The sequence below is a fragment of the Chrysemys picta genome, chromosome 8 (genome assembly GCF_011386835.1).
Source record: "Chrysemys picta bellii isolate R12L10 chromosome 8, ASM1138683v2, whole genome shotgun sequence".
NCBI classification, from domain to species: Eukaryota; Metazoa; Chordata; order Testudines; family Emydidae; genus Chrysemys; species Chrysemys picta.
Window position 1 is genome coordinate 61,456,310 of NC_088798.1, and position 27,750 is coordinate 61,484,059.

Below are 27,750 nucleotides of genomic sequence, written 5' to 3' on the forward strand. Positions count from 1 at the left end.
CCCAGACCCGAAGAGTAGCTCTGTGAGACTTGAAAGCTTGTCTCTTCCACTAGCCAAAGTTGATCCAATAAAGATATTCCTCATACTCACCACCTTGTCTCGAAGGAATACATGCACATTCTTACCCCTCATATTCACTCCCTTTGTGTCTTTGATTAGCATCTTTTCACTTTACTGACAAATGGGGTTGAAACAAAATGCTAGAGTCCTGCACCCCAATACCTCCAATGGGGGGAGGGATAGCTCAGTGGTTTGAGCATTGGCTTGCTAAACCCAGGGTTGTGAGCTCAATCCTTGAGGGGGCCATTTAGGGATTTGGGGAAAAAACAACCAAAACAAAAACAAAAAAAAAAACCCTACCTGTCAGGGACAGTACTTTGTCCTGCTAGTGAAGGCAGGAGACTGGACTTGATGACCTTCAAGGTCCCTTCCCTTTCTATGAGATAAATACCAGGTGAGCCCCACCTCATCTCTAAATTTTAATCCTGTTGCCCTGTAGGAGCTGATGAATCTCCTGGTTGGCAGGTGGTAAGGAGAGATGTAAATTATACTTCCCTGTGCCAGCTCTAGTGAATGTAGCTCAGGGTCTGTAAAGGAGACTGGATACAAATCTGAAGAGTGACACCGGGTATTGGAATGAACAAGTGGTTGTGTGACAATAGGAATAATGTGGTCACACTTTGTGTGTGTGGTGGGGAGGGTAGCAGCGGTGTGCTGGAATCTGGACAGTCGGGTTTGGGAATATGCTAGAGAGGGAAGGTGCAATTATCAAAATGAGTGGGGAGAAAGGGATAGATAAGGATTGCAGCAGAGGTGGAAATGAACCAGTGACTTATGTATGCATTTCCGATATGGGTGGAGACATACTGCCACTGCTAAGCAAAGAGGGAAAGGGATGTGCATTGGTCTTTGCTTTCTTAAAGTCACTCCTTGTTTCTTAGGTCAGGAAAAAGAGCTTGAAATCTATGACACTTTATTGAAAGGATTTGTGGCGTCTACAGAAGGCCGCGTCATAATGTATGAAGGCCTTATGGGCTATGGAAAGAGCCAGTTACTTGCTGAAATTGCCTACTTAGGCCAGGAGGCTGGCTACAAGTAAGTGCCTTTAACTTCACTTTGATACACCTGACCCCCTGTGCCCCACACACCTCTGCCCTTGCATCGTGATCCTGAGCTGCAACATTCCTACAGAGATTGCAATAATGCCAAATGGTATGGAGGCTTTGTGAGGCTGGCACAGATTGAGATGGCCAAATGCCTGTCTAATTGGCTGAAAGCTGACCTCTAATGGCTTAAATGAGCCCTGCATGGGGGAGAGGAGCTTTTAGTAACTTCCTCCTTTAGTACAACTATTATTTCACGTACAGAAATAGCCAGCACAGTCACAGGGGCGATGAAACAACCAGTGGTCCAATCGTCCCTATCAATGCCAGCCTGCTGCTCTGATTCTTCATTTAATAAATGAGGCAACTGAAAGATTCACTTATGGTTGGATGGGTCCTTTCGTGATTCAAAGGATTAACCTCACCTGCTCTTTGATTAACTGTGGCTTCTTGTCCAGTTGATTTGTTGAGCTATCCACCTCCCATGAATCAGGAGGAATAGCTGTCCATCTGTTTTCTGGCAACATATGGGAAGTGTGATTTCTGGGAACCTCAAAACTAGCAGGGCATGAAAACGCATCAAAAAGAAATGGCTCTCCCATCCATCCTATGAGAGATTCCTTGGTTGTGGCTGTCATGACCCAGATCAAGTCAGATTCATGTTTCAGTGCTATTCGACTGAGATGCTAAAGAGGAAACATGTCTAGCAAGACAGTGTATATGGGAGAGCTGCTAAAAAATAAATTGGGGGCATTTTGCAAATTTGTTTTATTAAGTCTCCCCTCATTTTTCCCCCCTTTAATTTGAAAATTCAAAATTTGAAATATTTTGATCAGCTCAATACTTGGTTGAAAGCTGGGGAAAGATTTCCATGAAAATTGTCAATATTAACAAAAAAAAGTCCTTTTTACCTTTCAAATTTCAACATTAAAAATGTTGAAATTTCAAAATTCAAAAGGTTTTGTTCAGCTTTTCGTGAGCTAATGCAACTTTGAACTGTGGATGAAAGCTCATAAGTGTGCTGGGTTTTTTTCCCCAAGAGAAATGGACAAACTTTAAAAATGTCATTAGTGAAGGGCTGGGAGATGGTCCATCACTAAGAAAAGGCATTTTTGGATGCATGCGATATGGCAATGAGAGCAGCTCTAATGGGATGGATGCTCACGTGTATGTCTGGTTGCATGTCTTTCAATGCAGGATGACTTTAGAGTCCAGGGGAATGCATGGAACTGAGCTGAAAGCAGCCAGGTGCTTTTGACAAGGGTGTGTCAACCAGAGTCAACGGAATCACAAGGGAAGTCAATGCCCATTGACTTCAGTGGGGCCAGGATTTCACCCATAGTTCCTCCGCTGTCGGCACCATCCTACCAAGAGCAGGACTAAGACCAACAGTTTATTTCACATAGGTCACCAAAGAGCTGTCAGATGGTAGTTTAATTGTTCAGCTGGACTTAGACGGAGGATCTAGAAGCAGAGGCCTTGGTATATTCACGTACACATGCCCTAGATGATGCAAACCCTGTATGGAAAGGATAGACACTGAGATGAACATGTGCGTCTCACTAGGCTGGACATTTCAATCAGGGCTTTTCCCATGAATGTGTATATCATGAACAGGAACGCTGCCTCTTCTGCTTACTGTACTCATTTTTTTCTGACTAGTTTCCCACCTCTGCCGAGGTTTCCAAAATGGATCATGAAACAAGGACAGAGGAGATGGAACTATTTCTTGTGAAAATACTACAGAAGGTGAACCACTCTCTTTATTGTGAAATGGAGAGAAATGATTCCCCAGACTGCACTGGACTTGCAGGTTCTGCTAATGAGGAGCTGGTTAGCAGGCTGGGAATATGGTGTACTCCGGTCATTTTCCTTATGTCCTTATCCTCTATATCCCTCCTCAATCCTAATTCCTGTTACCTGCACTCACTGTGTGATGTCTAAAGTTAGAGGGCAGGAACTATGTCTTTCTGTACCACCGAGTGCACTTTCTGGCCCTTCTCAGATTCAGATTATGGGATGGATTCTCCATGAAACTGGCTCACGCTTTGTCCCAAAGCTTGGATCTCCTCCCAAAATACAGGGACTACACTCCCAGAGTGGAAAAACATAAATAACCCCCCTTTCCAAAAGAGTGTAATCATCTTGGGTGACATTGCCCATGGTGTGCAGGGACACAGCCCTCTTACACATGCATGAATGAAGTGGGATAAGCTCCCCTGCCCCGAGGCCAGACTGGAGGCTGCAGGCGCGGGGAAGGGGTGCCGGGCGCTGCTCGCTTCTCCCGGGGGCTGTGGGGGAGCGGAGCAGTGGGGTGGGCAGCAGCTGGCAGGCGGGCAGATCCCCACCTCTCTCCGGCAGCTTCCTGCTTCCCTTGGCCCAGGCGGGTGTGCTTGGCAGCCCAGCACTGGACCCGGAGAAGAAGCCTGTTGCTGCTTCCTGATATTTGTCCCCCGATCGCGTCCGGGAGGCGCTTGGGACATTAGACGTGTTGGGGCTTCTTGTCCCCTCTCCCATCCCTGCCTCTCTTTGCACTGTATAATGGGCTGCGAGCTGCTGCTAGGAGATGCTGCTGCTGCCGCATCCAGGGGCGGGGAGCGCTCGGCCGCTGAGCCCTGAGCCGCCGCAGGAGGCGGCTGCGGCGATGTTGGGGCCGTGCTGAGCATGGGGCGCAATGGCCGAGGAGCCGGCCCCTTCGCTCCTCCGCGCCCACCCCCCCAATGGCTCCTCCGGCCATGCTGCCCCCCCTTGCCTGCAGGAGCCCAGCGCCGGCCCGGCAGGCGCCACTTTTGAAAAATGTGCTGAGGGGAAGCGGCTGCTTCCCCTGCACCCCCCTAGCTACGCTACTGTGCAGATCCCCATATCCTATCTAACCAACACAAAGGAGCTGCAGCTGCTCTTCCACCCCATAGGTTGGAGTAGCAGTCATGGGGGTGGGGGTATGACACCTCTGGCCCTGGCCTGAAGGCAAGATATACGTAACTGAAGCAACACCTTATTCAGGCGATTTTTTGCCCTTTTTTAGGTAGTGGAGAAAAACATTCTCATTTTTGTCATTTTGCCACTTCATTGATCCTGCATCATGGGAATTTCTGGACAACTTGCTCTCCAGCATCCCAGTGTTTACGGTCATGTCTCTATCTCCTCCCAGCCACCAAGCACGGCCGCCTTGTGTCTCTGCTGCAAACATCATTAACAGCACAAAGACCACCCACGTTCAGCTGCGGGAGCTAAAACCCTCTGTGATCCTGCAAAAAGCCTGCCAGGACCTTGGGGTGGTCAGCATCTCCCGGGAGCTAGAAATGTAAGTGATAGGCACCTGATCTGTGCTCTTAGCTGCAAACCAACCTTTCTCTGCAAAACAGAGGGGAGCAGGTCCATAAAGGAGGAACCAAATGGCTCATGGTCAAGTGACTGACTCTGTAGGGTCCATGAAAGCAGGGTCAAAACAGCCCAATAGCCTAGCACCCAGTAAAACAGGGTTGGTCCTAACTGTATGCTGTTCCATCTAGGGCTTGGCAAAGATTCACTGTAGCCTAGTGGATAGAGCACTGGATTGGGACTGAGGTTTATTCCTGGCTCTATCACTGTCTTACTGGGTGACCTTGGGCAGATCACATTGTTTCTCTGTCCCTCAGTTTCCCCATCTGTATAATGAAGCTGATTATACTGCCTCTGAAAAAACACTGATGAAAAGCACTATAGAAAGTCCAGATATTATTGTTATTAACATATAGCTCTTGGCTTGTCACTGCCTTCTAATGTTCTGGTTTGCAAATACATCCCAGGGCAGTTGCTTGGGGGATCTCTTGATCAGTTTGCTCCTAGGCAGAGAGTTAAGGTGGTACCATCCATCCCCTCTGTTGTGGTGAAGAGTGGTGAGCGCAGAAGGCTAAGATGTTAACTTGACCTTTGTTTCCCGCCCCACCATTCAGCAGTCAGGTGTGAGTGCACCTTAGTACAGCAACTGCCCTGTCAAAATTCCTTCAACTACTCACTCAACGCAAAGAGGGAAAATACAGTCTGAGCTGTTTGAGCTCTGACAGGGAAGTGGCTCTGCCTTGGAACTAGTCTGACTGGAGTGTTTATCAGAGTCCTTTAGAGGGAAGGTGGTCAGAATTCTTTGCTGATATTAAAGGGCCTACCCCTTTGGGGAAAGGAAAGAAAGGCTAGGTTTGCTGCTGGGTTTCAGGTCAACATGGTCAGAGATTATTCCAGCTCTTTAGGCAAAGGGGTTGGCACAGGAGGGGGAGGGAAGGTGAGGCAGCAAAGGTTGGGGAAATGCGGTTTTCTGTCTGGGGTTGTCCCAGGAATCAATGCAGGCAGGGCAGCTTCAGACAGGTTCAGTGGTGGCATGTCTGGCTTGCAGAGCTTGAGAGGGTGTCATGATGGTGCAATGTGGTTCAGTCAGCCTCAGAGTTGGTTGGATGGAAGCTGAGGAGGAGCGTAGAATCAGGCAGCGGGGACAGGTGAGGGAGAAGAAACCAACAGAAATCTTCAGTCTCCCATCCCCTAGGCAGTCTGGGATCCAGTTGGTCCAGTGATGGGGCCCAAAGTCTGGGTGAAGCCTGGATGTCCTCAGAGTAATTCCCAGAGCCCACAAACAAAGGTAAAATCATCAAAGTAAAGCATAAGCTTTCTGGAGTAACCCCCCCAGCCATCAAGTGCCAGTGGCTCCTACACCTCTTCTCAACATGTCCCACAGGGGGCAGGTGGTGACTTACCCACCCATCTATCTTCATTATTCCAGCCAGCTGAACACAGCTGCCAGTACCTCAAATTTGGGCAACTCCTTCCAGTTCTAGACTCTTTATGCCTATTTCTATATCCATTTGTGACCTGCTGAGAGTCCTCAGCGTTGTATCAGCAGTTCCCTTTTTGCTTAGGTAAAACCCAGTCTGTACTAGGCTTCCATCTCCAGTTTTATAAACAGACTTAGCGAACGTCTATCTCCAGGTTGCCCTTTCACCCATTCAAATTGCAAGGCTAAAAATTCATTAAACCTTATTTGATACCTGCTTGCAGCTAAAAGCAATCAACTAAAAAAAAACCTGCACAGTGCATTTTAAAATGTTATCCTTATTGGTTTTTCCATTTTACTACTGTCATGCAGATGGCCATGCCAGTACTGTTTCCATATTTGCTAAGATACTAAAGCTAAGCATGGTACGAAAACACTGGATGTTTTTTCTAAAAGATATGCTCTAGTTTCAACAGGAATTATTTCAGGGAAATTCTGTGGACTGTATTATACTGGCGGTGAGACTAGCTGATCACAGTGGTTTCTTCTGGCCTTAGAATCTGTGAATCGATGAAACATCAGGTAATGAGCGGACTTGGGGGATATTTTGCCAAAGGAAGCTTTACTGACATTTTGAATCTTTGCAATTCAAGTGGCTGAGAGGCCGCAAATGTCATAGCAACTGGTCAACAGATATTGGCCGAGCCTGTTTAAAACATTGCAAATCAAAAGCCTGGTATAAAATGGAGAGATTTTCAAAAGAGCAACCGGAAGTTAGATGCCTAACTGCTGTATGTGCCTAAGCGAATCTCCTTACCCTCCTCCTGGTTTTGTATAAGTACTGTAGAAGGGACCCTTAAAATAACTCCAAGGACTCCTATGTGACCCCCACACTGGTGTAACCATAGGATCCTAGATTCCATTGTGTGCATTGACTGAAGCAAGAAGTCCCGTGGGGGAGAGGAGGACAGTAATTAATTAAAGATTGAATCATAGTGCGTATGCACAATTAAAGTTGTATGGGTGATGTCAATGGGAGCTGCTGGGTGCTCAGCACTTTTGAAATAATCAGGCAATTTATTTAAGTGCCCAAATATGGATTTAAGAGTCTTACTTTAGGCTCCCATTTTTGAAAATCTTGGCATTTATTTATATTATAGTAACATCTAAGGGTGCCAGTCAGGATGAGGGCTCCAGTGTCCCTGCCCTAAAAACACTGAGACTGTATGTTACAACAGGTAGTCAAAGAGGGTGGTGGTGGTGGTGGTGGGAATGGGAGGGTGAGAGTTAGGCCATGGAATCCCATTTTACTGCGAGGAGTTGCTGCGGAACCTCCATTTAAAGAACATGCTCATCTTCCATTTTTGGGAGGAGGAGGAAGAAGTAGATGATGAGTGGGAAGGCCTTTTCAGTAAGCTACTTGTCATTAACTCATCATCACTTGGTAACCTGGTCTGTTCATTCCCTCTGAAGCACCTGGCATTGGCCACTGTTGCAAGACAGGTTCTTATGTTCTTAAATGCCACAGCCCATTGTATAGTGTATAGTGATTCACCCTCCCAGGCAGTTCTCATCTTTCTGGGAATGTTTGTCGGCCTGGCACTGGCTGCTGGAATTCAGGGAAGGAAGGAGGGTGCAAGGGGCAAAGGGGAGATGTGCTGAGGGGAATGGAAAGAGTAGCTGAACAGGCTAGGAAAGGAGGCAAGACTGGGGCCAGGGGAGGCAGCAGAGAGGGTAAGTGGTGTACGTTCAGCAGTAGAATGCTGGGTTGCAGGGTTCCATTCCTGTCTCTGGGAGGGGAGTGAGGTTGAGTGATTAAAGCATGGGACTGAGTTAGAACTCTTGGATGCTATTTGTCCCTGAGAAATTTCTATTCCTGCTCCAAATCTTTGGGACACTAAAGCTGCTCAAAAAGAGGGCAGGTGGAAAATATGCATTTTTTTAACGTTAACAAAACTGCTGAACCATTTTAAGTCTTAACTTTTCAAAAAACCAAATCTGAGGCAGAGACCAAGCATGGAAAATTTCAGTCCCAAAGCTTAATGCCTAACAAAGTTATAAGTCACTGAAAAAAGGTTATAATGCAATTTGTTAGCAACCTTAAAAGGTTTCCTCCATGTGCTACCCCTCTAATAGTGAATAGTTATAGTTTTCCATAATAGAATATGCTGACACCCAGTGAAATGAAAAAGCAACATATTTAAAACATTAAAGGAAACACTTTCTTACTCACCACACAGTTAATCTGTGGACTAATTGATACAAGATATTATGGTGACAAATATTTTCCAACCAAAAGATTTTGATATTTATGGGAATGGTATCACTTGCAGTTATACTAGCTAAGATATGAGAAATGTAGCGGATAGATTCTTAGATATGTTGTTCAATATTCAGACAAAATACATTTGCCTGAAAACAAAAACAAACCCAGCACATCTGTCCATGTTTTTGATTATTAACATTTGATGGACATGCCTGGCTTGATAAATGGGTAATCAGAATAATACAATCACCAGAAACAAAACGTCTTGCATAGTGCAAAGGTAACACCCGGTTAAACAGAGATTTGATGATTATATTGTATAATGTTTCTTTAAATAAAAGCTGTTGTAAATATCAAAAACAAAATGATAATAATTCCATGGCAATGATTCTGTAAGCCTTTTAAAACTTCCTAAATAAATAAGGGGGAAGAGAAAAATAGCAGCCCAGCTCCTGCAGGCCATAAACCAGCCATTTACTTCCTGGGATTAGGCTAGTACTTCCCCATATATTAGTGCCAAATTTCCATAAGGGAAGAAGAGTTACGGTTTCCTCCTAAGATAGGCCATTGATCTGATTTAGTCTGGGAAATCTAGGCGACACCAAAGATTTGGCCCCCAGAAGAGCCAGCCTCGGAATGTTGTGATTAAGTAGAAATGCAATGGAACCTGTTTTGCATTCTGGGTGATAGAGTTTATTCTCACACCCAAATGGTTATAATGGCTGTTCCCATTAGATCTTGTCAAGTATTGTTTTGCTTTGGATAGATTTAAAAAGCAAACAAATTAAAATGTGAGTTCTTGTAATTGTTTTTTCTCCTCTTTCTCTCCGTGCAGCCAATGCCATCAAGGTCATCCCCTCCAAAACGGAATCGCTTTCCAGCTCAGACAATGAATTGTACATTTGCACCATTCGCCAGAATGTTAAGTTGTAAAATATTATGCTGCCCCCTACCTTAAAAGGTGAGGGTCTGATCCTGATGTCTCCCGCCAGTGGGGACACAATGTTTCTGTTCCTTAAGGGCAGCAGTTAAAGAGGGCCTGGGAGCTTGAATGCGGCAGACAGCGCAGGTCTGAACTTTGGAGCAAAGCGGAGAAGCACGAGTCTGAGCTCTGCAGAATAGGCCAGACCTTCCAATTAGGCAAGAAGTATGTGTAGTGGTTCCTCACTCTCAAGTGGGGATGGAGGCCACCTGGCCTCACTACAGGCAGGTAGTAATCAATAGTCTATGGGGAAGTTCTGGCCCGGGAGAAGGAGAGGGGGAGGGTAGAGCACAGGCAGTCTATGGCCCACAACCTCCTGACTGGAGCAGACAGCAATTAACAGTCTATAGCCCACAACCTCCTGGCTGGGGCAGAGCAAAAGCAGGCAAGCGCAGACCATCCGGCCTAAGGTGCAGGGGCGGCTCTAGCTTTTTTGCCGCCCCAAGCACGGCAGGCAGGCTGCCTTCGGCGACTTGCCTGCGGGAGGTCCGCCGGTCCCGCGGCTTTGGCATACCCGCCGCCGAATTGTCGCCGAATCCACGGGACCGGCGGCCCTCCCACAGGCAAGCCGCCGAAGGCTGCCTGACTGCCGCCCTCGCAGGGACCGGCAGGGCGCCCCCCGTGGCTTGCTGCCCCAGGCATGTGCTTGGTGCGCTGCTGTCTGGAGCCGCCACTGCTAAGGTGGGTAGACTGCCACCCCAGGGGTTAGGATGACCAGATGTCCCAATTTTATAGGGACAGTCCCGATTTTTGAGGCTTTTTCTTATATAGGCTCCTATTATCCCCGTCCCGGTTTTTCACACTTGCTGTCTGGTCACCCTACCAGGGGTGGGGTTGGCAGCAGTGGATAGGGAGACCTGGGCCCACCCTACTCCACTGGGTCCCAGCCCAGGGCCCTAACGGTGGGAGTAAGGGCCGGCTTTAGGACCTGCAGGGCCCAATTCCGCGGTCCGGGTCTTCGGTGGCGGAGGGGTCCACTCCGCATCTTCTGCGGCACTGAAGGACCCCCCGCTGCCAAAATGCCGCCAGAGCAGACCACCACCGTGTGAGCCTAAAGCACGGGGCCATCTTAGGCGCGGGTGCGGGGCCCTCTTACCCGCGGGGCCCGATTCCGGGGAATTGGCCTAAAGCTGGCCCTGGTGGCGGGGAATCCTTGGGGATTCTCGTCTGTCTCCTCCGACCGCAGGGCGCAGCTCCACTCAGGGCCTAGTCTGCAGGGCCGTCCTTAGGATTTAAGGGGCCCTATGCAGTATTATTAAACTGGTGCCCCTATGCCCGATGGCAGCCCGGGGGTGGGGGGGAGGTTAGGGACGAGGCAGCAAAAGATACCGGCCCCAGGGCCTGCCTCACGGTGGTGGAGAGTCACAGTTCCCCGCAGAGACCCCCTTACCCTCTCCCTCACACAGAATGCGTGGTGCTGGCACATTCGGCTCTGTGAATACAGCCCCTGCCTAAGGAGACTGCAGTGCGCACTGGGTGTGCAGGAGCCAACCCGCTCTTACCTCCTGTCATGGGCAGTGGGTGAAGCTGCCCCTTGGGGAGGCTAGCTCCCCAGCCCACCTCTTCTGCCTGTGGCCTCACCCATACTCCACTCCTGCTCTGCTCCAGGCCCCGCCCCACTCCACCCAGGCCCTACCCTCTCCCCATTGTCTCCCTCCTCTCTTCCCTCCCCCATCGTGCTCACCCCCTTCCAGCCAAACCCCTGAACCCAAATGAAGCAAATGATATTTGAAAAAAACACTCTTCTGCAATTTCTTTCTAAAGAAAATGGGGCATGTTTTCCACTGCATGCCAGATGGTGAAGACTGGACATGCAGAAGGTACCTAATTAAAAGCACTAAACTTGGAAATAAAAAAATGTCAGTCACAGGTTTTTTGATATGCCCTGAAGTTTGTCAGAGATTTATTTGCAAAAACTTTGTAGTAAGGGCGAGTCAGCTGTCTTGCTGAATACAACATTAAGTATGGAATACATGATGCAACTCTTCTCTGTTTTACATTTTCTTAATCAGTATTTCTAAGCTGATTTTATATTTTAAATGTACTCTTAAGCCTTCATAAAGTAATCATTCCAGATTACTGCATATTTAACTCACTGAAACAAAAATATTATTTTAAATTAATCAGTCACAGAGCTTTAGTGTGTTCATAACAATGTTCATTGCTTTTAGAAAAAGGGAACACTAATTTACTTTGTGTGATCTCCATAACAATAGACATGCTTATGAAATTTCACCAACTTTAAAATATATGTTTCCAAAGATTTTAGGCATAACAAAGGATGTTATATAAGTACTGATTTTGCTGAAGGGTTCTCTTAAAACTAGTTCATCATATAGTCAGAAGTAAAGGGAAACTCTTTGTTCAGCTATCTGGAAGGAAAGGAGTGTTGTCCCTTTAAGGGCTCTCTTCAATGGGGGGGGGCATATGAAGGGAGAAAGGGATGGACAGGAAGATTTTGGAAGCAAGTTTTTTTACTATAGTAATTAAAATTAAAATGTGTATTTTAGATAAGGGTGGTCTTTTGAAGGATTTATTTAAAAAACTATGTCTGAAGATCCAAGCATTTAAGGCTGAAGATGATTGTGTGTCTAAAAATCTATGCAAGGATTTTTTTAGAGATGTGATTTTATAATCTTAAAGATATCATCTGCAAACACTTGGAAGGTGGTAAGGTGATAGGGAATAGCCAGCATGGATCTGTAAAGAACAAATCGTGTCAAACCAATCTGATAGCTTTCTTTGATAGGATAACGAGTCTTGTGGATAAGGGAGAAGCTGTGGCTGTGGTATACCTAGACTTTAGTAAGGCATTTGATATGGTCTTGCATGATATTCTTATCGATAAACTAGGCAAATACAATTTAGATGGGGCTACTATAAGGTGGGTGCATAACTGGCTGGATAACCGTACTCAGAGAGTTGTTATTAATGGTTCCCAATCCTGCTGGAAAGGCATAACAAGTGGGGTTCCGCAGGGGTCTATTTTGGGACCGGCTCTGTTCAATATCTTCATTAACGACTTAGATATTGGCATAGAAAGTACGCTTATTAAGTTTGCAGATGATACCAAACTGGGAGGGATTGCAACTGCTTTGGAGGACAGGGTCATAATTCAAAATGATCTGGACAAATTGGAGAAATGGTCTGAGGTAAACAGGATGAAGTTTAACAAAGACAAATGCAAAGTGCTCCACTTAGGAAGGAAAAATCAGTTTCACACATACAATGGAAAGAGACTGTCTAGGAAGGAGTACGGCAGAAAGGGATCTAGGGGTTATAGTGGACCACAAGCTAAATATGAGTCAACAGTGTGATGCTGTTGCAAAAAAAGCAAACATGATTCTGGGATGTATTAACAGGTGTGTTGTGAGCAAGACATGAGAAGTCATTCTTCCACTCTACTCTGCACTGGTTAGGCCTCAACTGGAGTATTGTGTCCAGTTCTGGGCATCGCATTTCAAGAAAGATGTGGAGAAATTGGAGAGGGTCCAGAGAAGCGCAACAAGAATGATTAAAGGTCTTGAGAACATGACCTATGAAGGAAGGCTGAAAGAATTGGGTTTGTTTAGTTTGGAAAAGAGAAGACTGAGAGGGGACATGATAGCAGTTTTCAGGTATCTAAAAGGGTGTCATAAGGAGGAGGGAGAAAACTTGTTCACCTTAGCCTCTAAGGATAGAACGAGAAGCAATGGGCTTAAACTGCAGCAAGGGAGATTTAGGGTGGACATTAGGAAAAAGTTCCTAACTGTCAGGGTGGTTAAACACTGGAATAAATTGCCTAGGGAGGTTGTGGAATCTCCATCTCTGGAGATATTTAAGAGTAGGTTAGATAAATGTCTATCAGGGATGGTCTAGACAGTATTTGGTCCTGCCATGAGGGCAGGGGACTGGACTCGATGACCTCTCGAGGTCCCTTCCAGTCCTAGAATCTATGAATCTTCACCAACTCACTAATGAAATATTTTTAAAGCACATTTTAAACTAAGGTCCTGTAGACTAACATGTTCTGAGTAAATATTACAGTAATGCACAACTGGTTTTGTCAGCAAATTCAGAAACTGACAATATATACCTAGGGGTTGGCAAATGCCTGTTAAATGGGTTCATTACCACTTGAATGGCTCTTTAACAGTTTCAGTGTTGTGCTAATAGGTCTGGTAGGGTGGAAGACTTTTTCACTTTTAAGTTACTAGATCCCTTACGGAGTAAGAGTCACCAGGCTGCAGCAGCCAGCTATGGGAGCCTGCAGGAAGGGTCAGAACAGGGATAGGAAGAGGCAGGAGGGGGACACTAAGACCCAGTGGTGCCCTAAATTTTCAGGTGCCCTAAGTAGCCTCCTATGCCTAAGGACTGCCCTGCTAGTCTAGGATCATGTTGATATTCCAGCTCCCTAGAAGAGAAATAGAATCATAGAATATCAGGGTTGGAAGGGACCTCAGTAGATCATCCAACCCCCTACTCAAAGCAGGACCAATTTCCAACTAAATCATCCCAGCCAGGGCTTTGTCAAGCCTGACCTTTATAGATTCATAGATTCATAGATTATAGGACTGGAAGGGACCTCGAGAGGTCATCGAGTCCAGTCCCCTGCCCGCATGGCAGGACCAAATACTGTCTAGACCATCCCTGATAGACATTTATCTAACCTACTCTTAAATATCTCCAGAGACGGAGATTCCACAACCTCCCTAGGCAATTTATTCCAGTGTTTAACCACCCTGACAGTTAGGAACTTTTTCCTAATGTCCAACCTAAATCTCCCTTGCTGCAGTTTAAACCCATTGTTTCTGGTTCTATCCTTAGAGGCTAAGGTGAACAAGTTCTCTCCCTCCTCCTTATGACACCCTTTTAGATACCTGTAAACTGCTATCATGTCCCCTCTCAGTCTTCTCTTTTCCAAACTAAACAAACCCAATTCTTTCAGCCTTCCTTCATAGGTCATGTTCTCAAGACCTTTAATCATTCCTGTTGCTCTTCTTTGGACCCTTTCCAATTTCTCCACATCTTTTTTAAAATGCGGCGCCCAGAACTGGACACAATACTCCAGCTGAGGCCTAACCAGAGCAGAGTAGAGCGGAAGAATGACTTCTCGTGTCTTGCTCACAACACACCTGTTAATACATCCCAGAATCATGTTTGCTTTTTTTGCAACAGCATCACACTGTTGACTCATATTTAGCTTGTGGTCCACTATAACCCCTAGATCCCTTTCTGCCGTACTCCTTCCTAGACAGTCTTTTCCCATTCTGTATGTGTGAAATTGATTTTTCCTTCCCAAGTGGAGCACTTTGCATTTGTCTTTGTTAAACTTCATCCTGTTTAACTCAGACCATTTCTCCAATTTGTCCAGATCATTTTGAATTATGACCCTGTCCTCCAAAGTAGTTGCAATCCCTCCCAGTTTGGTATCATCCGCAAACTTAATAAGCGTACTTTCTATGCCAATATCTAAGTCGTTGATGAAGATATTGAACAGAGCCGGTCCCAAAACAGACCCCTGCGGTACCCCACTCGTTACGCCTTTCCAGCAGGATTGGGAACCATTAATAACAACTCTCTGAGTACGGTTATCCAGCCAGTTATGCACCCACCTTATAGTAGCCCCATCTAAATTGTATTTGCCTAGTTTATCGATAAGAATATCATGCGAGACCGTATCAAATGCCTTACTAAAGTCTAGGTATACCACATCCACCGCTTCACCCTTATCCACAAGGCTCGTTATCCTATCAAAGAAAGCTATCAGATTGGTTTGACATGATTTGTTCTTCACAAATCCTTAAAAACCTCTAAGGAAGGAGATTCCACCACTTCCCTAGGTAACCCATTCTAGTGCTTCACCACCCTCCCAGTGAAAAAGTTTTTCCTAATATCCAACCTAAACCTCCCCCACTGCAACTTGAGACCATTACTCCTTGTTCTCTCATCTGATACCACTGAGAACAGTCTAGATCCATCCTCTTTGGAACCCCCTTTCAGGTTGGTAGTTGAAAGCAGCTATCAAATCCCCCCTCATTCTTCTCTTCTGCAGACTAAACAATCCCAGTTCCCTCAGCCTTTCCTCATAAGTCATGTGCTCCAGCCCCCTAATAATTTTTGTTGCCTTCCTCTGGACTCTTTCCAATTTTTTCACATCCTTCTTGTAGTGTGGGGCCCAAAACTGGACACAGTACTCCAGATGAGGCCTCACCAATGTCGAATAGAGAGGAATGATCACGTCCCTCGATCTGCTGGCAATGCCCCTACTTATACAGCCCAAAATGCCGTTAGCCTTCTTGGCAACAAGGGCACACTGTTGACTCATATCCAGCTTCTCGTCCACTGTAACCCCTAGGTCCTTTTCTGCAGAACTGCTTCCTAGCCATTCGGTCCATAGTCTGTAACAGTGAATGGGATTCTTGCATCCTAAGTGCAGGACTCTGCACTTGTCCTTGTTTAACCTCATCAGGTTTCTTTTGGCCCAATCCTCTAATTTGTCTAGGTCCCTCTATATCCTATCCCTACCCTCCAGCGTATCTACCACTCCTCCCAGTTTAGTGTCATCTGCAAACTTGCTGAGAGAGCAGTCCACGCCATCCTCCAGATCATTAATGCAGATATTGAACAAAACCGGCCCCAGGACCAACCTTGGGTCACTCTGCTTGAAACCAGCTGCCAACTAGACATGGAGCCATTGATCACTACCCGTTGAACCCGATGATCTAGCCAGCTTTCTATCCACCTTATAGTCCATTCATTTAGCCCATACTTCTTTAACTTGCCGGCAAGAATACTGTGGGAGACTGTATCAAAAGCTTTGCTAAAGTCAAAGAATAACACATCCACTGCTTTCCCCTCATCCATAGATCCAGTTTTCTCCTCATAGAAGGCAATTAGGTTACTGAGGCATGACTTGCCCTTGGTGAATCCATGCTGATTGTTCCTGATCACTTTCCTCTCCTCTAAGAGCTTCAGAATTGATTTCTTGAGGACCTGCTCCATGATTTTTCCAGGGACTGAGGTGAGGCTGACTGGCCTGTAGTTTCCCGGATCCTCCTTTTTCCCTTTTTTAAAGATGGGCACTACATTAGCCTTTTTCCAGTCATCTGGGACCTCCTCCGATCACCATGGATTTTTAAAGATAATGGCCAATGGCTCTGCAATCACATCCGCCAACTCCTTTAGCACCCTTGGATGCAGTGCATCTGGCCCTGTGGACTTGTGCTCGTCCAGTTTTTCTAAATAGTCCTGAACCAAACCACTTCTTTCTCCACAGAGGCTGGTCACCTCCTCCCCATACTGTGCTGCCCAGTGCAGCAGTCTGGGAGCTGACCTTGTTCATGAAGACAGAGGCAAAGAAAGCATTGAGTACATTAGCTTTTTCCACATCCTCTGTCACTAGGTTGCCTCCCTCATTCAGTAAGGGGCCCACACTTTCCTTGACTTTCTTCTTGTTGCTAACATACCTGAAGAAACCCTTCTTATTACTCTTAACATCTCTTGCTAGCTGCAACTGCAAGTGTGATTTGGCCTTCCTGATTTCACTCCTGCATGCCAATATTTTTATACTTCTCCCTGGTCATTTGTCCAATCTTCCACTACTTGTATGCTTCTTTTTTGCGTTTAAGATCAGCAAGGATTTCACTGTTAAGCCAAGCTGGTCTCCTGCCGTATTTACTATTCTTTCTACACATTGGGATTTTTTTTCCTGCAACCTCAATAAGGATTCTTTAAAATACATCTGCTGCTCCCTCCAGTGTTCCAGCCCCAACTGAGCTCTGGGGTTCTCCTTTTATACTTTCTGTCCCGCCCTCAGGACTTCTGGTGAGGGGGGAGTGGCAGATTTAGCCCTGCCCACTAGAGGGAGTGTAGTGGTCCCTTGCTCTCCAGCTTTGAGGGAGGCCACTCAGTCTCACTACAGTCTGCTTAACAGGCATTCTTCTGGTGTTTGTACTGTAAAAGGTTCTCCCCTCTTTTTGGCCCAATCTAATCCTTGAATCCCTGGTCTGCTCTTGGAGTCATGCCAGGCCTTGAGTCCAGTAGTTGGCACTCTAGCTCGGTGCAGCAGAGTTCTGATGCTGTTCTGGGAAGCCGCTTTAAGTCTCATTTAAATGACAAACTATTAAGAATTAATATAAACACAGCCCTCCTAATAAATTCTACAGTCAAATCAAGGTACTGAGCAGTTATGGTGGCTCCTGGATCAACTCATGGTCAGTACAAAAATCCAGTGTGTGAATTCCCTGTGACTGCCCATTATCAGAAGTTGCTGGTGAAGGCAGCTTTCAAAAGAGATAATTGACGTGTTAGCTTCCTCAGGTCAGTTCATTTGTAGGGTAAAAAGGACAGGATCCAGACAGGACATCCATCCTCCTCTCACTCCCAACGCAAAGCTAACCACTGTAATCTTATTGTCTTGGTCTCTCAGGAGCACCCAGCATGGAGAAGTGATGATTTACTGAATGACTTGTTTTCGGTAGGCATCGCACTGGCTGAGTTAGACAACATGAGCTCTTCGGAGCAGCTGGTAGTGAAGTGTGCGGCTATCATCGGGCTGACTTTCACGACTGAGCTGCTGCTCCACATCCTTCCCGAATGGACCAAGAGGAAGATGAATCAGACGCTTGCAGCCCTGGTGGATTCCCACATCTTCAAGTGTTTTAATAAAATAAAGGACTCCCAGAATGCACAATCACAGGATATGCCCTCCACAGAGTTACTTGTTTGCCCCGGGACATGAGACCAATTGGACAAGTGTCAGGTATGTGGAGCTGGCCAGAGACTGGGGGCATCGGAGTGTGCTGAAATCCCATTGTTCCTTGTCTGTGTTCTTGGTGATCTTTCCAGAGTGCTCTGTGAATCCTTCTTGTTAACATGCATAAAGTGCAGGGGCTGTCTCTAGTAGGAAGGAACTGTACAGATCATTAGATTTTTTTTGCCTGTAGTTTTTAGTACTTTCTTACATCTTAAATGTATCTATTGACAGTCATAGCCTACACAATGGAATCTCGCATCACACTTTGAAATAAACTCCTGAGAAGCATCTGTTTCAGGGTAATCATCAATGCCTTTTTTTTTTTTAAAATAAAGGAAAATTCTGTACAAAAAACTCAGCTGTTGCAGCATTAGGAATGCGATTGTAAATGCATTCAAGTCAGTCCTGCGGTATCTAGAGAGAGACAGTTGGGTCCAGAGGATAGGAAACTGGCCTGACACATACAGGAAACCTAAGCTCTACTTCTGGCTCTGCCACTGACCTGCAAGTCACTTCATCTCTCTGTGTTTCAGTTTCCCGTCCCCCACTTTTCTGACTCATATGTAGATTATAAACTCATTGGGGCAGGGATTTTCTTTTATTATGCATTTATGCAGTCCCAGGATAATGTAACCCTCATTTCAGTTGAGATCTCTGTTGAATTACTTTAATACAAACAATAATAACCATGATGTGGCAGCATATACATTAAAGCACTAAAATATAGTCATTCAAAAACCCCTAACATACTGTGAGGATGAACAGAGGTCAAAATGGGCTGGTATGAGCTAATATGTCTTACCTGAATTTTTTATTTTGTTCTATTCTCCTTCTACCTCACCTAGATTCCACCAAACTCTCCCTACAGTGTCTAAGAGCTTGTCTACACACAGATTGGCACAGAAATCACCACACATCTTTTGTTATTTCGGTGCAAGTCTGGCACCAACAATAGCAACAGGCGTGAATTAAAGTGGATGAGGTTATTTTGTCATCTGCTGGTGTATAGCCAAGTGGTGATAATTCATACAGTGTGGAACTCTGGCCCAAATCTGGTGGTTGAGGAGCCTGCTACATCCATGGCTAAGGACTGAATTTTTTAGCTCAGGCAGTAATGTCTCATGCTTTCAGATCTGGTGGTCCTAGGTTTGATCCCGACCACCAGTGACCCCCCCCCCCCCAGGGCCGTGTTACACCTTTAGTGTGGACAGTTGCATCAGTGGCTGCAGCAGAAACAGAGCCTTGTGTGCTCAAATGCTGGCCTTGCTGAGAGGGGATGGATAAATCCACGTTATCTTTCAGATAGCCGCTCTTCTGTTTATAATCGAATCAAGCAAGAGCAGCTGGTGATACAATGCGGTGTCATGGCATTTTGCATGCCACTGCTGCAGGAAGCGGCCTACGAGGGCTGGCTGAAGAGCCAGAAGAAAGCCTTACATCTCAAGTGTGTGAGCTATCTAGAAGGGCAGGCTCACAAATGCAGACGCTGCGGAGAAGGGGACTTCATTTCATTTCACCGCCACACCGTGGAAATGATGCTGGAGAGCATCGAGTCTCAGGAAAACATTTCTGAGCAGCACAAGGAATACCCATTCAGCGAAGCAGCCTCACTGATCATTTACACAACCCTGAAAAGGCTTCAGGGTCCTTCATTTGAAGGTAAATGGAAGCCCTTGTTTCCACAGCACTCCCCAGACTGGGCTCCCCAAGGGACCATGCTGTCGGGAGGGGGCAGAATCTTACAGGGAGGCCTTTGCTCACTGCTGCAGAGACTAGGGCTATGCAGGCAATGCACTGACTGCACAGTCCTCAATGCAGCTCTGCGTCCCAATACTGCACGGGAGTGTATTGCGCTTCCGCGTTCTCTGAGACATGGGGCCTAGTGGGTGTGACTAAGTGTACCTCTGGGCATCTTCTGCTCTCAGCTGGTTGGATGCACCAGACACCTTTGCCAAGTCCCTTCCTCTCTTCTCTTTCACTTCCAGTAGCCCTGTTTGCTTTGTATCCTCTCCCACCCTAGGGGAAATCTATCTGGAGAGGCATCCTGGCCCCCTTTCCAGGCTCTCCCAATCCCCTTATTTTTTCCTATATCCTCACTCTCTACCCCTCAACCCCCACATATGCTGTAAGCTTTCCATGCCCCCTCACATTTCTGCTCATCCTTTAGGTCTGGTGTCAGGAACTGAAGGGTAGGGGAAAGTCAAGGACTGTGGTGGGGGCAGCGTGGGGCTGTGAAGGAGTAATGAGAAGCAGGCAGAAGTGTGGAGTGGAAGGACTGTGTGCAGGGAAGGAGGCTATGTTAGCTGGGCTGGTAATATGTGAAGGCGGAACCTGGGCTGGCCCAAATTCTGCCTTCAGCTACAGCTAGACACAGGGTCTAGGGTATTCCACAATTCCATGGCTGCGGGGTTTGCTGGGGAACTGAGTCCTTGCCCCAGAACTGTTCTTCATAATCTGAATTTTCCTGTTGGAACAGATATGTTTATAGGCTTTATGATGATGGAGAAAATGGAAACAGATGCAGTGTCACCTACCTGAGTCTGCAGAGAGCCTGAAACAATGGCTTTGAGGAAAAATGGCTGAGAGAGGTGTGATCTGTCCCATTCATCTCAATTAGGACCCTGTGGACTGTTTCAGCAGCCATAGAATTTTCCAAGGAATTCACCCTGTTGGTGGAATTTGGGAGTTCTGCTGCAGAATTTGGTCCACTGCAAGCTCTTTGAGGCAGGGACCTTTTGTTCTGTGCTTGTACAGCCCCTAGCACAGGGGGGTCCTGATCTGTGGCTGGGTCTCCTGGACACTATGGCAATGCAAATAATAGTTGTTCCACAGAGCACAACGGGCACTGGCTGTGTAACCCCCACAGGTAGGGCCCTACCAAATTCACGGTCCCATTTTGGTCAATTTCATGGTCATGGGATTTTAAAAATCATAAATTTCATGATTTCAGATATTTAAATCTGAAATTTCATGGTGTTGTAACTGCAAGTGTCCTGACCCAAAAGGGGGAGTGGAGGGGTCACAAGGTTATTGTAGGGCGGTTTTGGTATTGCCATCCTTACTTCTGCGCTGCTGCTGATGCGGTGATGCCTTCAGAGCTGGGTACCTGGCCAGCAGCTGCTGCTCTTCGACCACTCAGCTCTGAAGGCAGGGCAGAAGTAAGGGTGGCAATACTGTGACCCCCTCACACAATCCTCTTTTGGGTTGGGACCTCTAGTTTGAGAAATGTTGGTCTCCCCTGTAAAATTGGTGTACTTTTACCCTATACTATACAGAAGACCAGATTTCATGGGGAAGAAGGGATTTCATGGCCCGTGATGCGTTTTTCACGGCCAGTAAGAACTTAACCTTTAGAGTTTTGTCTTTTAAATGTTTAGATTTTAAGTGCTTTTGGAGAGGGAACATCTTTGTAGTCTGTGTCAGTATAGCACCTAGCACAATGGCCCACTAGCTTCCGCTGGCCACTGCCATGCGGATAGTGATGAGAAGTTGTTCTACAGCTCTTTATTAATATGTGTTTCTCTCTCCAATTTGGCAGGGATGGAGAGAAAAGCTGTGACAGCCGAGGCTTCCCTAACCAGCACATGCTCCCCTGAAAGTGTCCAGAGGACAAGTGAAGGTAAAACGTCCCATCAGATACAGAACTCATAGTAACCTGGAGGGAACGAGGCAAGACCACCACACTCAAACCCAGGGAGCTGCGGAGAGAAAGAGGGGTGAAAAAGGAAGTGGCTGAAAGGGGGAGAGATTGAGTGAAATAGTATGGGTGAAGGTATGAGACAGAGCACAAAAAAGAAAATGAAAGAGGCAGGTAAAGTATTGGTATGGAGAGTGGAGAAGGATTCAAGGGCAGTGTAGTACTAGTAGCACATACTCACCTAGTGGGCACCCCTCATGCTGCCTTGCACAGGGTCCTTGTCTCTGGCCTCACCTACTGGGCTCACTCCCTGCCCTTCAATGGCCTTTCTCAGGCTTCCTCTTTGCCCCTTCTGGGTATGCTGTGGCATGGCCATCTGACCAAGGCACATGGAAATTTAACCCCCTTTCAGGGATAACATGAAGAAGTCCAAATGAAAGTCCAATCAGATCTTCAAACTAATACCTCTTCTGCAGCCTCAGGGTCCACTGTAGTTCCCTTGCTGGCCCTGCCTCAGGACTTCTCCTGCAGAGGCCAAACCCACTCCTGTAGAGTTCTTCCTCTGGTGCTTCCTGTCTGTTAAACCTGCTGCTAGGGCTTTGCTCCATCAGAAACCAGTGTCCACAGTAGTCTGTCCCCACCTGAGCACCCTCAGTCTACTTAAAATGTCTTGCTCTGCTTCCTCTGGCCAGGAGGCAATTAGTTAATCACTCCCAAGTGTGGAGTATGACTAATCCGGGTTCTTTCCCTTGCCTTGCAGGTGATGGGGAGAAAACCCCCTCACAGGCTTTTTTGCTGCCCCAAGCAAAAAAAAAAACAAAAACAAACAAACAAAAGAAAACAAACGGGGCAGCAAAAAACGGCAAAGCAAAATAAATAAATAAATAAATAACCTGCGGCGTGGCCGGAGCCAGGGTGCAGGGGGACTTCCAGCACTGCAGATGTGCCCCAAGGGGGAGGGGGCGGCCAGAGCGGAACAACAACAACAACAAAAAGCGGCTGTGCTGCCCTAGGATTGGGCGGATTGCCACCTCGTACAATCTGCCGCCCCAAGCACGAGCTTAATCGGCTGGTGCCTGGAGCTGGCCCTGCAGGGAGCAATTGACTATGGCCCAGCCCCTCAAAGGTATTTAGGCATCTAACTCCCATTGATTTCAATGGAAGCTCAGTGCCTAAATACCTTTGAGGCCTAGTCCCCTGAGTCAGTACTGAACCAGTGCCCTACCATGGTGCTAGGGATTGCTGCCCGGCTGGAGACTTCCCATTGTTCAGATGAAATGTAAACTTGAGCTCTGTAAGATCCTACGGCAAGTGACGCAAGAAGAAGGATCCAAGCCCAGGTGTTCTGATCAAGTTCCAGTTTGGGTCATTCCTTTCAGCCTGCTTCAGTTCAGGCAGTCTGAATGTTGAAACATTGGCTCCCTCTAAAGAATGCTGCTGTTCACAGTACGAGTAGGAAAATATGTGCAATATGTACCAAACCTATTGCAAATAATTTAAGAGAAGAGTAAGCCTACTTCAGTGGAGTTGGACTAAAGTGAATTTGACCTAGTATGTTAATTTATGAGAACGTACAGCTTTGCACAGATTCTGCGAAAGAACTGGACATTTAGTTCTTAATGAAAAGAGGAGTTAGGTGGATTAAAGGTACCGTGTGTGGTGGTGTTTTGTGATAATAATTAAACCTCTCTCTATATATTCTCCCCTACACCACTGAGCTGTTCATCGCACCAGATCTAAGAATGTAACAAATGGAGTAGGGGCATTACGCTTATTGTAGTAATAAAATAGGGCCAAACAGGGCACTGAAAATACAGTAGAACTTCCTACAGTATTTATAGTGTCTTTCAATGGCATCATGTTTTACAGTTTATTTAAACATGGATTACTCACCCACCAAGAAATGCAGCCATCTCTGGGGTGGAGTACTGCAACTACTCTGTGTCAGCAACCTTACCCAACAGGGTGTTTTAAGGAGTAGGAGGGAAGGAATAACCATTTCAAATGACACTCCGAAAAGTGTTTATGAAGCTGAATGTACATTTCCACAAAGAAATTAGGTCAGGACATCACGGTTGCCACCTCTAACTTTTGAGAAAAGTGCTATGAAATCTTTCATGACCATGAATGGTCAGTACCTGAGTTTAATATGTCATACAAAAGACAGTCATACTATGCTGGTTGTGGTCCTTTTGCAGAAAGAAATGAAGGGAGCGTTCAAGTTGTCATGTACAAAAGAGTACAACAGAAAATGGCTAATGTCCAATGGCAAGTCTATTGGGATGGTAGCCACTTTCATAGAGGCAGCACTCTCTTTCTCAGCTGCAGACTGCAGGTGGGGTCACGATGAAAGTTCATCACACTCTCTTTCCAATAAGCAAAGGCAGGTGATGACTCTAAGGTTGCTTTTCAGAGGAACTTTATTCTTTGAAAAAAGAACAGGAGTACTTGTGGCACCTTAGAGACTAACAAATTTATTAGAGCATAAGCTTTCGTGGACTACAGCCCACTTCTTCGGATGCATATTTATTCTTTGATTCTTTTTCATGTCGAGCAGGTGCACCCTTGACTAGGATCTCTGTGTCCAGGCAACCATCTCCTGAAATTTTCATGATCCCAATGCCAGTAAAGATTCTTCTCTATGTAGGCAGCATGTATGAGAACCATTTGTCTTGAACAAAGGATGTGTGCAGCAAGCACTCTTAGATATGCCTTCTCCCTTGTTCTCTGAATTTCAGACATCACTACTTCTACTTTCTCCAAGAAGTTAGAGTTATTACTTCCACAAGACATTGAGAAAGGTAAATTCAAGCTTATCTTCCTGGAATGTAACAGACGAGCCATGGGTTCTTTTTTAGACTCAGTCAGTGCAGCAGTGAGAAATTAAAGACCAAATCCATGCTTGACTATAACAGCTTCTAACCCAAACAGAACTGTGCTTGTCTAGCTCAAATCACAGCTTTATTAGATATAGGACTTCCACTGATTTCAATGGGGGTTGCATCTTTGTAACGGAGAGCAAAATTTGCCTCCTCAGCATCATATATTAGCCTGAAAAATTCAGAAGTGAAAAATATTGTTTAAAAGAAAGCAACAAACAAAAATAGGTGACTAGAGGGAACTGAATTTCTCCCCCTTCCCTCTGACTAGCGGCACATCTGTACTGCAGCTGCACTGCTGTAAGGTCTCCCATGTAGCCGCTCTATGCTGGGGGGAGAGAGCTCTTCCATCTGCATAATTAAACCACCCCCAACAAGCAGCGGTAGCTATGTCGGCAGGAGATGCTGTCCCACCAACATAGCCCTGTCCACACTGACGCTTTTGATGGTGAAACTTATGTCAGTCGGGGTGTGGTTTTTCACACACACCCCGACCAACAAAAGTTTTGCCAACAAAAGTGCTAGCGTAGCCAAAACCTAAAATGCTGCACTGAAAAGAACCTTTAACAGCATGTCTACACTACGAAATTAGTTCGAATTTATAGAAGCCGGTTTTATAGAAATCGGTTCATCAACAGTTTGATGAAGTGCATTATGGACTAACAGGTTTGGGCAAAAAACCCACCCAGTGGTTCTCAACCTGCGGCCCGCGGGCTGCTTGTGGCCCAATCCGCACAGAGCTGCGGCCCATATGACAGACATTCTCAGGGCCGTAGAGGTAGTATTGGATGTGGCCCACATAACACATTGTGGGCTACATATGCAGTTCATAACGGTAAATAGGTTGAAAACCACTGGGTCAGATCATATACTGGTGTAAGTGGTATAGCTGTGCTGACATCAATGGAGCTATGCTGATTTACACCAGCTAAAGATCTGGACCATAAAGAACATTTTTGAGAGTAGTGGGTGTTTCTTCTCTTTAAGCTATCGGCATTTGGAGGATTTCTGGGTGGGTGGGATTCTTCCCATTAACTGTGGCCTTCGGAGTTTCCTGGCCTGGTATGTCAAGTCTGCAGTGAAGACATTTCCTATGTTATGGAATTTCATCTCATTATCTTAGTGCTAGAGAATGGTAAAAAGCGGCTCTTAGTCCAGGACATATGATGTTGCATTGAACCCAGTGGTTGATTTTCTTTCCAGAGATTGTAAAGGCACTAAAGAAACACAAGATGTTGCCAGAGGAAAATCTTAGGTACAGGAACAAGGTCTTCATTCACCAGACCACTTTACAAAGAAATAGATTCCTAGGGGCTCCAGAGGTTGTGAATGGAATATATGCGTTTGGCTGCTACCTGTGGGGGAAGACATTACCTGATGGGGGGCAAGATACCCATGGAGACTGGGAGTTTGGAGGGTGTGAAGGACTCTCTCAGAATGGAACATCCCTACTGTCAGGGCCCCATGCATTCCATGGCACAATGGGACTCCTACATTCTACAGCAGCATTAATTTACTCCAGGGGTAGGTAACCTATGGCACATGTGCTGAAGGCGGCACGCGAGCTGATTTTCAGTGGCACTCACACTGCCCGGGTCCTGGCCACCAGTCCGGGGGGCCTCTGCATTTTAATTTAATTTTAAATGAAGCTTCTTAAACATTTTAAAAACCTTATTTACTTTACATATAACAATAGTTTAGTTATATATTATAGACTTATAGAAAGAGACCTTCTAAAAACATTAAAATGTATTACTGGCATGCGAAACCTTAAATCAGAGTGAATAAATGAAGACTCGGCACATCACTTCTGAAAAGTTGCTGACCCTGATTTACTCTCTCTCTCTCTCTGGGAAATGCCCTTCATTCCCACTCACTCTCCCTCCCATCCCCCCGTGGCTCATAGCTAAACATACTTGCAGTAGAATTTGTTTATTTTCAACAGTCCAAGAATGGATTTTTCATTACACCCTCTGGGTGGCCTGGCTCCACACCCCAAACCTTAGCTTCTGCCCCAGCCTGGCCCAGAGCCCTCTTCCCCAATGGATGCCAGGGAAGTGGGAAGCTGGGAGCTGGCTTAGTGGCTCATCTTTTCAGACCTTAGCTGTTGTACCGTTCTTCAGCCTGGTTAGCTCACCAACCTGTGTTGTTCCATGGAGTTGGTGTTTTCCCTACTCCCTGGCTCTATGGAACCATGCAGGGAGCATGCACTGAAATAACTCTCTGTTGTGGAGAAATCTGCAGAGCAAGAGGTAGCTGCAGGCAGGTCCTGGCAGGTCAGGAAGATAAAACGGTGAGTGTCTGAATGCAGCAAAACAGTGAATTCCATGGCAGAAATGGTGGTTTCTGTGGCATCCTGGAAAAATGGCAACTTGTGCAGCCATGGAAGAGCAGAGTTGATGGAGCCCTGGTTGAGATGGATGCGGCAGAACACACTCTCAGAATGATTGTTTCAGGCTCTCTGCAGACTCAGGTAGGCATCTCTCCATCTGTTTACATTCAATTCACATTATCGGGAAAGACAGATAGTCATGAAAGCTGCATACTGTCTGGGCCAGCTATGGTTCACAGTCCTGCTGCAGATGAGCCAAGGGCAGGAGATACAGATTAATCAATTAGGTCACATTTCTTTTCTATCCAAAGTAAGGTACTCAGGCCTGCTTACAAAGTTATCTTGTAGAGCCGCTGTTCAGTCAGGTACATTTTAGCCAACGTTTGTGCTCCGCTTTCTCTCTGGCGTGTTAAGAGACAGGAAGCTCTCCAAGCTGAAATGGTTTCGGTTATTCTGTTTAGGAGGAATTAGGTGCTGGTGCTGTCAGAGGCGATGGAGTTCTGTCTTCTCAAGTGAGGCAGGGAAAGGGCTGCCTGCATCCTGGCCAAAAGCACAGGGTGCCAAGGCTGGCTAATGTCACAGGCTTGTGCCGTGGGCCTGGGTTCCCTCCAGAAATCCTGCAATGACATCTGCATCTCAGCTTTCATTTTTAAGAAATCTGTTTCCAGATCTTGCAAAAAAAAGAACTTGAAAAAACAGAAGGGAGAGTAACTGATGCAGGGATGTGACGTCTGCCTGAGTCTGCAGGGGAACAGCAGCCACTGTAGCTAGGGAGGAAGCTGCCTGAGCCCACCCCACAGCAGACAGGGCATGGCCAAGGGAGAAGGGGGGCTCTGCCATGTCTGGTGGAGGTGGGGGTGGGGGAGCATTGCCACATGTCCATCCTCTAGTGGCCACAAGACCCCATGTGGGGGTGTGCCAAGAGTCGCAGATTGCCTTAAACTTGCCCTGCATAAAGGAATACCATAGTCTTCCTCCAGAACAGTGCCATAAAGGCACAGGAGGGGCTAGGAGTTTAGGGACAGAGAGCACCATCCCCTGGGTCACAAGAACAACATAAAAACAGCACCAGG

General features: G+C 46.3%; 1 long non-coding RNA gene across 1 annotated transcript; it reads left to right on the forward strand.

Annotated features, from left to right (window-relative positions):
• Window positions 1-4,086: 4,086 nt before the first annotated feature.
• Window positions 4,087-18,099, forward strand: LOC135973091 (uncharacterized). Its single transcript, XR_010589796.1, has 3 exons — window positions 4,087-4,407; window positions 8,946-9,071; window positions 17,555-18,099. It is a non-coding gene; the product is annotated as an uncharacterized LOC135973091 (long non-coding RNA).
• The last annotated feature ends 9,651 nt before the right edge of the window (window positions 18,100-27,750 follow it).